We start from the raw sequence: 13,378 nt of genomic DNA, 5'->3' as shown, positions 1-13,378 counted from the left end.
AATCCGTTTCTAGCTTTGTGCAAGGCACAGTTTATTAAAATGGTTGCATTTTCGTAATTTAACAGGGATTAGGTTTGGACACGTTCTGGAATACGGCCTGCTGGTTAGGTTACAGTTGTCAAAAAGTTATAACTTATTTGCTATCTTACCCAATTGTCTTTGAATACCGCCCTAAGATATGTTTTGTTCTGTGTTTAGTAAACTTTGTAACATAAGTTAATGTTTGTTTTGTATTCTTAACTGTAGCATTTATTTGTATATATTTATTATGCGAGAAGGCCTAATTGAAAGATCCTGTCCTTGGCTAGTAATAATAAGTAATGAAATAAAATGACAGTGGATTATTTTATGTGTTGTTTTTTTAACAGTTTAGAATTAGATAATTTCGGAAGTACTTTTAAAATTATAATATTTTGTTTTAGGCACGACATATTTGTTTTCCATATCTTTGTCAAAAACTACGATCTGTTTGTTATTGTATAACTAATAATTATCTCTTAACATTTAGAAAGTTTCGTTTCACTGATTATAAAGTATTTATGCTGAAATAAAATTTAATCTAAATGAGTTGGTGAAAGTGTAAGCATTAATATGTGTACGAAAATACGTGGACTTTCATAAGGTAAACACCCAAACTTATTTTCCTCAATTACACATGGTACCACTTGAAAAGTGATGCATATTGTACTAGTATATACATCCTTTGTTTATAATTAATTAAATTCTCGTAATACTTTCATTTGTTGACTAATTAGGCACTTATAAATCATTTGGTTCAATTCTAGGTAACTTAAGACATTTCTAATGGAGAATCACTGTAAAATTTATAGTATTCCTTAAAGTTTTTTTTTTCCTTCTGACATGTTATTCAAATTATTACCTGAGAGAGTATTGGGTTACCTACTTCAAGTAGTTTCCGATCAATTGTCCATCTTAGAGTGATTACGATAAATGCGTTAAAAATAGCATTACATAGTGAGGATAGATAGTTCGGTTAGGTTAGCTACGTTTAAAAATTAATACTCGGATTTCACGGCTTTTAAGAACATCACGAAAAAAAAATCAGAAAAAATGGTTTTAACACCTACCATATATGTTCCTAAATTTACTCCGAAGTGATGGTTTCATAATTCCTACTAGTTAGAGAAAAAATGAGATTTTTATATCTTGCATTACAATACCTGTGCTTTAAAAATTCCGCCGCTATTCGTTATTTACTCAGGTGAAGTTAGATTCGAATCTCAGATTCGTTTTCCAGCGCGTACCATAATTATAGTACAGCCTGATAAAACCGAACGAAAATGATCCACGGCTTCAGTGCAAGAAGGACATAAAGAAATGATATGGTAAATGTGCATTTAACAAGAAAAATTATTTATAAACATCTGTTTCTGCCTCTTTTACAGCCCCCCGAACTTGGCACTTTTAAACACCCATAGGTAAAAATCGCCAGGTTTAAGGTGATTTAAAATGAAAAACGAATTTTCTACCCTATCACGAATAACACCACCTTAAACTACGCTACTCTGGGTACAACTAAGTATACCAGATTCAGATTCATATCTGTTTCTGCCTCTTTTACAGCCCCCCGAACTTGGCACTTTTAAACACCAATTGTTCAAAATCGCCATGTTTAAGGTGATTTAAAATGAAAAACGAATTTTCTACCTTATCACGAATAACACCACCTTAAACTACGCTACTCTGGGTACAACTAAGTATACCAGATTCAGATTCATATCTGTTTCTGCCTCTTTTACAGCGCCCCGAACTTGGCACTTTTAAACACCCATAGGTAAAAATCGCCAGGTTTAAGGTGATTTAAAATGAAAACCGAATTTTCTACCTTATCACGAATAACACCACCTTAAACTACGCTACTCTGGGTACAACTGAGTATACCAGATTCAGATTCATATCTGTTTCTGCCTCTTTTACAGCCCTCCGAACTTGGCACATTTAAACACCAATTGTTCAAAATCGCCATGTTTAAGGTGATTTAAAATGAAAACCGAATTTTCTACCTATATACCAATAACACCACCTTAAACTACGCTACTCTGGGTACAACTAAGTATACCAGATTCAGATTCATATCTGTTTCTGCCTCTTTTACAGCCCCCCGAACTTGGCACATTTAAACACCAATTGGTCAAAATCGCCAAGTTTAAGGTGATTTAAAATGAAAACCGAATTTTCTACCTTATCACGAATAACACCACCTTAAACTACGCTACTCTGGGTACAACTGAGTATACCAGATTCAGATTCATATCTGTTTCTGCCTCTTTTACAGCCCTCCGAACTTGGCACATTTAAACACCAATTGTTCAAAATCGCCATGTTTAAGGTGATTTAAAATGAAAACAGAATTTTCTACCTATATACCAATAACACCACCTTAAAACTACGCTACTCTGGGTACAACTAAGTATACCAGATTCAGATTCATATCTGTTTCTGCCTCTTTTACAGCCCCCCGAACTTGGCACATTTAAACACCAATTGGTCAAAATCGCCAAGTTTAAGGTGATTTAAAATGAAAACCGAATTTTCTACCTTATCACGAATAACACCACCTTAAACTACGCTACTCTGGGTACAACTGAGTATACCAGATTCAGATTCATATCTGTTTCTGCCTCTTTTACAGCCCTCCGAACTTGGCACATTTAAACACCAATTGTTCAAAATCGCCATGTTTAAGGTGATTTAAAATGAAAACAGAATTTTCTACCTATATACCAATAACACCACCTTAAAACTACGCTTTTCTGGGTACAACACAGTATACCAGATTCAGATTCATATCTGTTTCTGCCTCTTTTACAGCCCCCCGAACTTGGCACATTTAAACACCAATTGGTCAAAATCGCCAAGTTTAAGGTGATTTAAAATGAAAACCGAATTTTCTACCTTATCACGAATAACACCACCTTAAACTACGCTACTCTGGGTACAACTGAGTATACCAGATTCAGATTCATATCTGTTTCTGCCTCTTTTACAGCCCTCCGAACTTGGCACATTTAAACACCAATTGTTCAAAATCGCCATGTTTAAGGTGATTTAAAATGAAAACAGAATTTTCTACCTATATACCAATAACACCACCTTAAAACTACGCTACTCTGGGTACAACTAAGTATACCAGATTCAGATTCATATCTGTTTCTGCCGCTTTTACAGCCCCCCGAACTTGGAACTTTTAAACACCAATAGGTAAAAATCGCCAGGTTTAAGGTGATTTAAAATGAAAAACGAATTTTCTACCTTATCACGAATAACACCACCTTAAACTACGCTACTCTGGGTAGAAAATTCGGTTTTCATTTTAAATCACCTTAAACTTGGCGATTTTGACCTATGGATGTTTAAATGTGCCAAGTTCGGAGGACTGTAAAAGTGGCAGAAACAGATATGAATCTAAATCTGGTATACTTAGTTGTACCCAGAGTAGCGTAGTTTAAGGTGGTGTTATTCGTGATAAGGTAGAAAATTCGGTTTTCATTTTAAATCACCTAAAACTTGGCGATTTTGACCAATTGGTGTTTAAATGTGCCAAGTTCGGAGGGCTGTTAAAGAGGCAGAAACAGATATGAATCTGAATCTGGTATACTCAGTTGTACCCAGAGTAGCGTAGTTTAAGGTGGTGTTATTCGTGATAAGGTAGAAAATTCGGTTTTCATTTTAAATCACCTTAAACATCGCGATTTTGACCAATTGGTGTTTAAATGTGCCAAGTTCGGAGGGCTGTAAAAGAGGCAGAAACAGATATGAATCTGAATCTGGTATACTGTGTTGTACCCAGAAAAGCGTAGTTTAAGGTGGTGTTATTCGTGATAAGGTAGAAAATTCGGTTTTCATTTTAAATCACCTTAAACTTGGCGATTTTGACCAATTGGTGTTTAAATGTGCCAAGTTCGGAGGGCTGTAAAAGAGGCAGAAACAGATATGAATCTGAATCTGGTATACTCAGTTGTACCCAGAGTAGCGTAGTTTAAGGTGGTGTTATTCGTGATAAGGTAGAAAATTCGGTTTTCATTTTAAATCACCTTAAACATCGCGATTTTGACCAATTGGTGTTTAAATGTGCCAAGTTCGGAGGGCTGTAAAAGAGGCAGAAACAGATATGAATCTGAATCTGGTATACTGTGTTATACCCAGAGGAGCGTAGTTTAAGGTGGTGTTATTGGTATATAGGTAGAAAATTCAGTTTTCATTTTAAATCACCTTAAACATGGCGATTTTGACCAATTGGTGTTTAAATGTGCCAAGTTCGGGGGGCTGTAAAAGAGGCAGAAACAGATATGAATCTGAATCTGGTATACTTAGTTGTACCCAGAGTAGCGTAGTTTAAGGTGGTGTTATTGGTATATAGGTAGAAAATTCGGTTTTCATTTTAAATCACCTTAAACATGGCGATTTTGAACAATTGGTGTTTAAATGTGCCAAGTTCGGAGGGCTGTAAAAGAGGCAGAAACAGATATGAATCTGAATCTGGTATACTCAGTTGTACCCAGAGTAGCGTAGTTTAAGGTGGTGTTATTCGTGATAAGGTAGAAAATTCGGTTTTCATTTTAAATCACCTTAAACCTGGCGATTTTTACCTATGGGTGTTTAAAAGTGCCAAGTTCGGGGGGCTGTAAAAGAGGCAGAAACAGATATGAATCTGAATATGGTATACTTAGTTGTACCCAGAGTAGCGTAGTTTAAGGTGGTGTTATTCGTGATAGGGTAGAAAATTCGTTTTTCATTTTAAATCACCTTAAACCTGGCGATTTTTACCTATGGGTGTTTAAAAGTGCCAAGTTCGGGGGGCTGTAAAAGAGGCAGAAACAGATGTTTATAAATAATTTTTCTTGTTAAATGCACTTTTACCATATCATTTCTTTATGTCCTTCTTGCACTGAAGCAGTGGATCATTTTCGTTCGGTTTTGTCGTGCTGTACTATAATTATGGTACGCGCTGGAAAACGAATCTGAGATTCGAATCTAACTTCACCTGAGTTCATTATTTACCCACGAAAATTAGGAATATATGTTTTCCATGTACTTGAAATGTTCCTGAATTAGGTAAATATTTACAATCGCGGTAGATGCCAAAAAAAATGCTAAAAATCTGAAAATACTTTTATTCTGTGCCCTTTCACTTCCTCTTTTCAAAACAACCGGCGGAGGTAAGAAATTCCAAATACTTTAGGAGATATCGAATTTTTTAATTTCATCATATGTAGAGTCGCGGTATATGCCAAAAAAAATGCTAAACATCTGAAAATACCTTTATTATATGCTCTTCAACTTCCTCTTTTCATTAAAAGCGGCGGAGATTAGAAATTCCAAATACTTTAGGAGATATCAAATTTTTAAATTTCAGCACAAAACCAGCGCATTCCTGTGGCGTGCGTGCACCATTGTTTCTTGTTTACGTACGAGTAGCTATTTTTTTATTGGATAATGATGTCACGTGATTGTTCGTGATAGGCCAGAATTCAAATGAACTAATACGTGATTATTTAGTTCAATTATTGTTTAAAACGGTGTTTAATTACCGCCTCCAACTTACGTGAGTTTTTAACGTTTCTAATTTTAAAGTCTTATTTGTTATTTTGATATTGTTGCGCAAGTAATAAGTAACAAAAAAATTTACGTGAGTTGTTACTGTACATCCTTTGTTACGGGTTTGTTAGGTAAGGTCAGTTACATTATAAATAATTTAAAACTAAAGAATAATTAAAATTAATTCACATTATTTTTAATATCACCTTAGTTTTAAAGTATTTATAATGTAACTGACCTGACCTAATCGACCATTTTAGTTTACTGTTCACCCTCTGTCCGGGTTTGTTTGGTCAGGTCAGTTACATTATAAATATTTTAAAACTAAACATCCATTAAAATTAATTCACAAAATAATTTTTAATGTCGGCTTAGTTTGAAAGTATTAATAATGTAACTGACCTGACCTAATCAACCATTTTATTAATTACGCATTCACGATTCACGTATTCACGAACACACGGCAAAATAACAAAAATGGCGCCGCTCGAATGGTTCCACAGGTCTTGTATTGCAAAATTAAAAAAATTTGATATCTCCTAAAGTATTTGGAATTTCTTATCTCCGCCGCTTTTAATGAAAAGAGGAAGTTGAAGAGCATATGATAAAGGTATTTTAGGATTTTTTACATTTTTTTTGGCATCTACCGCGACTCTACATATCATGAAATTAAAAAATTCGATATCTCCTAAAGTATTTGGAATTTCTTATCTCCGCCGGTTGATTTGAAAAGAGGAAGTGAAAGAGCATAGAATAGAAGTATTTTCGGATTTTTAGCATTTTTTGTGGCATCTACCGCGATTGTAAACATTTACCCTGAATTAACCCTGAAATGAAGGTTTTTAAATTTCTACTGGTGACCATATGTCTTCTAAATGCATCATATTTTTAAGGTATATTTCTAAGAACGTCTAGGTACCTAATCAAAGTTTTTACTATGGAACGCTTTCAGAAAATTTCTACCTAGTTTTTCGTTTCATGGTCCGTAGATTTGAAAACCATTGTCAATTTAAAATTCTATTTCAATAACTGTTATAATTTTACACAAATTACTTTCAGACTGTAACATAAATTGTAGGAGTGTAAAATTATTGTTGAGTTCGTTAATGAGCAATAACGCACCATGGGAATTTAAATTGGTACCTAAGTTTTTTTTGAAAAACTTCTAAATCATTTATTTAGCATGACAAATATTTTTTATACCTCCTAAGATAATGTTACAAAGGTGTTTTGATAATGCTTATCATTAGCTCAAGAGGTGGTAAAAAAAAATAGGCATTTAACTCCCTTGGACATAACAGCATGAAATCCATTCAAAGCTATTGTAAAACTTTTAAATGTTATCTATAAAAAAAATTTGATAAAAATAGACTTTTAAAATAATAAAAATGTATAATTCATGATTTTAGTAGGCACAGTATCAGATATGTTCAGCATTATTTTAAACCTTATAAAAATTATCTAAAAATTTTATCCTCCTGGGAGCAGTCTGGTTGCAGTCACTGTCAACAATATGATACGGTGATTTCAAAAACGTTCCAAGTCCAGAAACTAAAATTTTTCAGGAGAAGCAAAAAACTAATTCATTTAAAAACTAGTTGTTGCAAGCAAAAATGGTTTCACATCTTTGAGTAGTCATACATTTGGTCTGTATTCATACAATAAAATAGTTTCTTAGTCCCCTGTGAAACCATCAATCGGTGACCAAAGTAGATGGACTTGGGATGATATTGAAATCACCAAATTTGTTAGGGTTTATTTTTTTACAAAATCATGATTTACTCTGTTTAATAATTAATGTATATTGAAAGAAACCTTTGTAGTAATACAGGAATGAATAAAAAGTACATACTTTTATATCGTAAGCAAAGAAATAAATCATTTTTCAAAAATATACCCACTACACACATAGCATAGCTGTCATGTAAACAATGTTCTTTCATACATTTTCTGTAATGTCTTCATAGTCTCCGTCCTCATTACACAACTCATCAGATCCAACTAGCGAGTTAATAAAGCTCACCGCATCCGGTTGTAAATACTTTAACAAAGACCTGACATCATCAAGTTTCTTTTGTTGAACTGGGAGTTGTGTGCTGTAAGCTTTACATTCAGGGATATTTGGCTTAACATTGGGTTTTAAGATGCGAAAGAATTCTGGCATCATTCCACCCATTGTTTTATCGACACAAACATCATTGATATGGCACCTATCAAACTTGAACAGTTTGTACTTGGTAACGCAAAATCGCTCGTTTTTCGTAATGCTGGATTTGAAGTACTTCTTGAAGCCCCCTTGGAAATCAATGATGTCCTCTGTTTCTAAGGAACGCACAAGGAATTTTTTCTTTATCAGTTCTACCCATCCTTCGTACATCTCCATAGTCTCCACTCTTCTTTTCATTTTTTCAATAACAGCAAAATGTTGATCACATGGCAAAAATGAATGGCCTCGGACTGGGAACATCTGAGTAACCTTTACAAATCTGTGCACATAGACTTGAGTGAAAAAATAATGCATCATGGTTAGTGTTGTGAGTTGGGTAAATACCCAGTGGGTAGGGTATTTATAAATGGGTATTTACCTAGGTACTTACCCCTGCCTCTGGTAAATACCCAAAATGAGGGTTTTTAAAGTAAAACACTTTTTAAGTGTATAATCATATGGCATATTCATTATTTTATTGCTGTAACTTTATGCTTATCTGTTACCAGTTTTGTTAAGTAACGAATTACAAGTAATCGGATTACTTGTAACGATTACTTTTCAAGTAATTTATACTTGTAACGAATTACATTTAAAAAATGTAATTCGTACTTGTAATCGGAATACATAACATTAATTGTAATCGATACATTAAGGTAATCGATACTTTATATTTACTTGCCGTTACTTTTATTCTCGGAATGTACCGTATAATGAATACAATTAAGAACAAGAAGATCATACACTTTTGTATTGGTAAAGTTTATAATTTTACGCTTGTAGTGCTACGATTGTATGCACAACATCTATGATCAAAATGAAGAGCCATAGTGACTTGCAGTGTCTCCAACATAACCCTATCCTAAAATCTGCATTTTAAAAATATAACACATCGCTGCCGTTGAGCGTCTTTTTAGTGTTGGTAAAGATGTTTTTGCCATCAAGAGAGGGAATCTCTCGGATGAGAACTATAAAATGAAATTGTTTTGAAAGGTCAATTCCTCTACTTGTATGAAGTCTTTTGATGTTATTCAAGCAAGTTTGTCCTCAAATATTATTAATTTAATTAAAGATAATAAATTTAATAATTACATGAAATCATTTTTTTAACAAAACATATATGTATGTTTATTAATTTAACAAAGTGTAAAAAAAATTAATCGTAGGTTTTTAAAACGGTAGCGGAAAGTAATTGTAATTGTAATTTTACTGATTACTTATATGTAAGTTACATTATCACCACAGTAATTGTACTTGAGCCCAATTACTTTTTCCGAGTACTTTTAACAACACTTGTCGGTTACTAAATTAACCTTATAAAACCATTTAAGTTAGTAATCATAAATAAAGTGAAAAAATACACTCAAATTTTTAATGAAATATAGCAGCATGTATTTTAATATTTTATATTATAAATTTCACAAAATTTGCTAATTATTCTAAATCTAAAATATTAATTTTTTTCTTAAGGGAAATTTTTGTTTTCGTTTGTTTTTAGAATATGGCTATACAGAACCACTGTAGATTAGCAGCCATGTTCATTGAGTTACATGATGCAGTGAAGGAAGTTAAACATACATAACCTCACTACTTCTTGTGTTCAATTTACCATGTTTTCATTTTAATTTTCATTCTTAAAGAGTTTCTCAATATGGGGAAATAGAAAGGGCCAACTTGGAATTTTTTTAAAGAGAAGAGTAAAGGAGTGGAATGTAAATACTGTTGTAAAACATACAAACATTCTAATGTTAATAAAATGACAAATCATATAAAAAAGTGTTTCAAGTGTCCTGAAGATATGAAGAAAATTCTCTATTGCAGCAATATTGTAAAAACTTTTCAAACAGTGATGTGTACATCCAAAAAAAGCAGTGATAAAGTATTGCAAAGTCATGATCATAACCATGATGTGTCACTGACAGTCGATACCAGGAACAAGTTTAAGTATTAAAAACTCTACGTTTTCGTCATCAGATGAAAGTAATACTAGGTGCTTAGCACAAACTTCAAAATTCACATCTTCACGAGAAGAGTTTGGAATATCATCATTTATGGACCACATGGAAGAGTATTATTAAAAATATTAGTTGAGGAATATTTTTTACTTTTAGTCCATTTTGCACAAATGAAGAGTGAAGAACAAATTTATCATGCAATTAGTTTATCAGCTATTGTTAGAAAATTTTGAAAATACACGTTTACTTTTTATTTTGATATTGTGTAAGTTAAATAACATTGTAGGTTAATTAATGTGAGATTTAAGTAAGGACTGGAAAGTAATAACAGATGGATTAAAATAAAACTACAAAAAGATAAATTAAAAACAGAAACTTAAAAAACAAAAAATGTAAATATGATTAGTTATGTGATATTAGGCTTTTGTGTTGAATGCATGATGATAATGAAAGTATGCTACAACTTTGAAAGATGATTCCTTCTTCCAAAAACAAGGTAGTCAAGTCTTAGAGTTACACTACGCCATTTTTTTGCATAGTACTATTCTCTAGGGAATATTTGTAGTTAAAAAATTTAAAATGGTTAATATTGACAAAGTATGGAAAATGATGTGGAGTAAAATTACAATATTTTGATAAATCTTTAGTGTGTTGAATTATCCAACCTTCGGGGGGGAAAAACCTTAAAATAAAACTCTCCCCTTCATGATAATAATAGGTCAGGCCAGGTTACCCTATTCACTATTCCCCAAAATAAAAATTTAGCTGTCTGGTTTTTCTAAATATTTCACACTGTTGCTTTTCCCCCGTAAGAATTGTGCTTGGAAAAAATGGTGGCGTATAACTATTCCATGTTTTTGATAAGGAATCATCTGCTAAAGTTTGCAACATACTTTCATTAACATTGTGTATGTAACATATTACTTAGTGAAATTATTAAAACACGAAAAAATTAAAATTATTTTTGATTTAATGAACATACCCAGGTATTTATGAAATTTGGGTATTTACCTGGGTAAGTACCCAAGGTGTTTACCCTTAATTATATATACCTGGGTATTTTACATCTCTAATCATGGTTCTGTTGTGGTTCTGACCAATACAACCATCAGAAAACACAAACAGCTCTTTACAATTTTCTGGAAGGTACGTGTTTATGTATATATTTAGACAGGAAATAACTTCGTTTGCACCTTTTTTACCTTTCGTTTCTGGCCATGTGAACATTACACTTTTGCCAGTTCTCAAATTTGTAACAGCAAAGTTGTGAAGCCACAGTTGCCTCTTGTAGAAAACATCGCTAACCTGAAGATGGGGGAAGGGAATATTCTGCTGAAAATCAAAACAGATTGCCTGTGCATTTTCATTGCCCTGAACATACCCACTTGCATCTTTCATAGATGTTCTAAATTTCCTTGCTTTTGCTTTGTGAAGTTTCAGAGTCTGTTGCATTTGTTTTCGAACCACTCCATTTTTTTCAGCGCAAATTTTGACACGATACTCTTCACAGAAAGCATATAAATCCGACCGTGGTCTGCCAAATGGATAATTAAAATGTTCCTGATAGTAGCGAAGAAAATACTCATATTTCACTGTACACTTTACATGCTTAGGATCTGCCCCACCTTTTACTTGCAAGTATGTTTCAGGGTAATGTTTTTCAAGGAACAGTACATACATTTGCATAACATCTAAATCAGAACGCAAATACCTTTGCTTCGCTCGTGACCCATAATGCTGAACACAATATGGAAAGGAACGTATGTGAGCATCAATCATTTCTTTAATGTCTTCCGATTTCGCCCTTGGTCTGTTGTTGTGACATCCTCTGTTGTCTTTTGGTGACACACCGGCGCTATGAAGTTCTGTTAACCGCCTCACTCGCCCAACACCTATTCAAAACAAGCTGGCAAATCCTTCACGGCATACAACAGTTTCTTGTTCACCAAGTTCAACCTAAAACATAATAAATGTAAAAGGCGCTATGAGAATAGCCAAACATATTATTCAAAATTAAAAACACATCTTTAAAGTTTCAGTATTATTTTATTAATATACATTATACTCACAGTGTATATATACTGTTTTTCACGCTGCAGGGACTTCTCTCCTTTTCATGGTCGTCTTCTGTCAATAACCTTTTCGCGTAGAAGTCCATACAAATAAGAATCTTGGGCATCTTTGCAGGTTAGATTGTTAAGGTTAGTTATCAGCAACTCTTTTGCTTCATCAGAATATTTTGTAAGACAGCCTCGTTTACACCTTAAATAAATAACCAATTTCACGTAACACAGTAAAGTACAATAAAAAATAAAACACAGCATAATCTGTGAAAACAAAATGTAGGTACATACCTGCACGAAGTTCCTGTTTTACGGGCCTTTATCCCTTTACCACTTTCATTAATATATGGTTTACCTTCTCTTCTTAAACGTTTACGTACATTTTTTGCCCATGCATTCTCATTTCGTTTCCTTTTAACTTTAAACATACTACCATCATCAGTTTCGGTTTCGTGGTCAGCCATGTTGGGACAAACAATAATTTCCATAGACTATTATGTGAAAAAAAAATGTATTTCGCCCACATGTATTTCACAGTTTTTCGTTACCAACCTTATTATCCACATGACATTTATATTCTCTTTGGAACTGCATCTAATTCCAAAAGATAAAATATAAGCAAATTAATTAACATTATAACAATTTTTTGGATAAAATACCAATAATTTATGTAACTGCAATAATAAAATTTATTAGTTACTTTCACCTCACTCAGCTAATTCCCAAAATACCTTGTGCTGAATTTTGAGGGTGTTTCATACATTAAAATATAAATATCCATATTTTTCTCAGCCCTACTGCATATTGTACAAAGTGCATCTGGTCATTCGTATAGTTATTTCAAGAACCTCCCAAGTCCAGGACTTGGGATTGTCTTGACATCACTACGGTTTTCAGATGGCATTTAATGCAGCAAAAATATAGAAAGTTGGGTAGCTTATAACACCACTGCATGCGGCACATTTCATACTACAACTTGCAATGATAAAACGATTTTGGTGAAATACTGGACTTGGGTCGTTTTTGAAATCACGTATCAATTGGACATATGTTCTTGTGTGTCATTACTGTTTATTTTAAAAATGGCATCATCATAGTTTTGAATGCATCAACAGAGTAATCTTTGAAACACAATCATGTAAATTATACCATTTACTCACTTAATTTTGATATATTTTTATAACTTTTTCTCTCCTTGCTTTGTACAATAATGTAAATATAACTTATATATTGTAATTTTACTGTTCATACATTAATTACCTGTATCAAAGCCAGCTTTTTCGTGTTATGTTATCAGGTATGGGATACAATTGGTTGAGTTTTACCTAAAGTCATCTTTCATTAAACCCAAGACTTAGTTGAACTGTGGCACACCGAGACAGAAGAATTCCCTAAACTTCTTGATACCTCTCAGTAAATGCCTGTTTATGAGCATAAAGAAGAAACCTTCATCAGCACATTGCCTGTGCATAACACTAGCCTCGTCATTCATTCTTTCGTGAAAACTGGCCAGTATTGTTGTGAACAAAATATCGTCATCTTCTTCCACTAAACGGTATATTAGAAGTAATCTGTTGTTTGTTAAGTGTCATCGT

The 13,378-nt window shown here is 33.1% G+C and overlaps 1 protein-coding gene across 2 annotated transcripts in view; it reads left to right on the top strand.

The window, feature by feature from the left end:
- The first annotated feature begins 251 nt into the window (after positions 1-251).
- Positions 252-13,378, top strand: part of LOC134536579 (FGFR1 oncogene partner 2 homolog) — a 68,051-nt gene continuing 54,924 nt past the window's right edge. The window contains exon 1 of one of the 2 annotated variants that reach the window (XM_063376335.1): positions 252-622. The gene's annotated coding sequence lies outside the window, so the exon portion shown is untranslated. The remainder of the gene's footprint in view (positions 623-13,378) is intronic. The other variant, XM_063376334.1, reaches the window with a different exon arrangement.

The sequence above is a fragment of the Bacillus rossius genome, chromosome 11, assembly GCF_032445375.1.
Source record: "Bacillus rossius redtenbacheri isolate Brsri chromosome 11, Brsri_v3, whole genome shotgun sequence".
NCBI classification, from domain to species: Eukaryota; Metazoa; Arthropoda; class Insecta; order Phasmatodea; family Bacillidae; genus Bacillus; species Bacillus rossius.
The sequence above is the reverse complement of the archived record's forward strand: the minus strand, read 5'-3'. Positions and strand labels throughout refer to the sequence as shown.